Raw genomic sequence first — 2,950 nt, forward strand, 5'->3', positions numbered from 1 at the left:
AGTAGCCTGAAGTCTTGCAGGAACTTGATAATGCAGTGCTTCTGAAGAAAGCTGCCCCTAGCCCCCTACTGGTTCCAGGGCTTGGAGCTGGCTCTGTGCAGAAAGGGTCTCACTGGGGGCCTGCACCATGCAGCTGGCCGTGTGGGGGGAGCCCACCGCCGGAGTGTGGAAATCTACCTGGGAAAGACTCTAGCTGCCCTGTCCTGCTCTGATAAGCCACCCCTATCTGTGCCTGCCACCCAGGCCAAGTTTCGCCCAGTGGGAGAGACTCACCCCGTGACTCTCTTTTTGTCCAAGTCTCTCAATGCCTCCCCTTATTGAGTCCTGGGTTCTGGAGTGACTGGAGATGCAATCACCCTCTAGGCCGCCATCTTGGATCGCCCCGTGGAAAGAGCCTGCGGCCGGAGTGGGCAGAGCTGCCTGGAGAAGTCTCTGGCTGCCCTGCCCTGATCCCAGAGGCTGCTTGCATATAGAAGCTCTTCGTTGGCTCTGGGACTTGTGGTTGGCTCTATGGAGAAAGGTTTTCACTGGGCGTTCTGTTCCCAGAAGCTAGCCTTGAAAGGCGCCTCCCACCGCATGGGGCCGGGCTGTTTGAGTAAGTCTCTGGCTGCCCTGTCCTGGTCCCTGAAGCTACTTGCGGCCCGGAGTATGCCACACTGGCTCTGGGACTTGGAGCTTGTTCTGATCAGAAAGGCTCTCACTAGGGGGCCTGGTCTGAGAACCTGGAGAAGCTGGCTGTGTGGGAGGGGCCCAGTGCCAGAGGAGTCGCAGGGCTGCCTGTGGAAGACTCTAGCTGCCCTGCCCTGCTCCGATAAGCCACCTCTATCTGGGCCTGACACCCAGGCCGAGCTTTACCCAGTGGGCAGACTCACCCGTGGCTCTATTTTGATCCAAGTCTCTCAATGCCTCCCCTTCTTAACTCCTGGGTTCTGGAGCAACTGGGGATGCAGTCCCCCTCTAGTCTGCCATCTTGGATCGCCCCATCCCAAAAGGAATTTATGGACTCACTGATCATAGATGGACATGGACTCCACCTTCACGCCTCTGTGGTGGCATTTACCTGCCTTATTTCTCTTAGAAATTTTGTCTTCAGTCTGTCTTCTACTGTAGTGGCAAATGTATGCTAGTGCAATCAGAGCTGCTGTGTTTCTTCAACCATATCCAAAGGACAAAAACCATTATGTCTAAATCAAAATATCAAAAGAAGTCCTGCACCTCACTGTCTGTATACCTGACAGCATGTGTTATCCCTGAACCAACAACAGCCAAACACACACCGTAGAAGACAAAAGATGATATCAGGGAGGGCACCATCAAATCTCTCTGCAGGAATAATACTTTCTCTTAGTTGATACTTCCTTTTCCTGGAAAAGGAATCAGCTACCATTTATTTGATCCCTACTCTGTGCTGCCTCTTTGCATCCTTTGGGCCATTTCAAAAAACGGGGAACTGAGTTGTCTTTCCAGGTTCCCTTAGTTGATGGGAGTGTAAGGGAAACATCAGTGGAAGGTCAGGGTGACAGCCAAGCCTTGAGCAGTAGAGCAGGTGGGCTTCTGGGGAACTGGAGGCCCACCAGGGCACAGCAGCAGCTCTGATGGCTCCAAGGCCAATCTCATGGTGTGCCTGGGGAGTGAGGGTCCTGGCTGTCTCTTGGTGCAGGTTCTCTAGGTGCTTAGTGCCAGCACCCTGGAACAGTGTCTGTTTTCTACCACATGCTTGTCAGTACAGGGCCACCGCTGGGCAGTGCTACCCAGAGAGAGGTGCCTGCTTGAGGGAAGGTCCCACTTCTGTCCTGAGGTTGGGGCTGAGCTGACAACATATGCCCAAGAAAGCCCTCCCAGCACCTGACTGTGCCACAGGCCTTGGAGGCGGTCCCTGCATAGTCAGCAGATTGGCAGGCGCCCTTCGAGGCACTTGTCGCGTGCAGCCATCTCACCACCCTGACTGACAAGCTGCTCCAATGGGAACCCGAGCATCAGGGTGTCCACACGGTTGTGGCCACAATGAGGCAGCCTCAGGACTCAAACCGAAGGAGTTTGCGTCCAGGCAGGAGGCACGATCCTGCCGCACCCTGAGTCCGCTGGCTGAGCTGACAGTCTGGCAGGAGGGGCGCTCCTGGAACCGTCCCCTAAAGCAGAGACGGAAGTGGAAGCGCTGGGAGCCTTGGCCACGGAGACCGGAGGGGCGGATCCTAGACCAGGGCGCGGGGACTCCGCTCACAGCCGGGTGTGGTCTCGGCTCCAGGGTCCTGTCCAGGGTGGCGTGGCCGCAGCAGCCTCGCCTGGACCGGACTCCAGGTGAAGAGGATGCCCGGCCAGCAGGCGCCCTGGAGAGTGGAGGGCGACAGAGGCCGCGTGGAGAGGAGCCGCCTCCAGGTACTTTGGTGTCCACTTAAGGCCACCGGCAACCCGCCTCCTTCTTTTTCTCCGAGTGTCTCTCTCTGATCTCATAGAGTACAAGGTAGGATCTCTATCTTCTTGTATTTGCTAACAGTAGCTTTGTGGCATAAAATATGGTATATTTTAGAGAAGGATCCATGTGAGGCTGAGAAGAAAGTGTATTCGTTCTTTGTTGGATGGTATATTCTATATATGTCCGTTAAGTCTAAATTGTTGATTGTGTTATTGAGATCTATGGTTTCTTTATTCAATTTTTGTTTGGACGAACTATCCAGTGGTGAGAGAGGTGTGTTAAAATCGCCTAGTATTATTGTGTTGTGGTCTATTTGATTTCTGGAATTGAGAAGGATTTGTTTGATGTACATGGATGAGCCAATGTTCGGGGCATAGATATTTATGATTGTTATGTCTTGCTGTTTTATGCTTCCCTTAAGCAGCATGTAATGCCTTTCTTTATCCCTTCTGACTAGTTTTGGCTTGAAGTCCACATTATCTGAAATGAGGATGGATACTCCAGCTTTTTTGCTGTGTCCGTGTGCATGGTATGTTT

This window comes from Sciurus carolinensis, unplaced genomic scaffold (genome assembly GCF_902686445.1).
Source record: "Sciurus carolinensis unplaced genomic scaffold, mSciCar1.2, whole genome shotgun sequence".
NCBI lineage: Eukaryota > Metazoa > Chordata > Mammalia > Rodentia > Sciuridae > Sciurus > Sciurus carolinensis.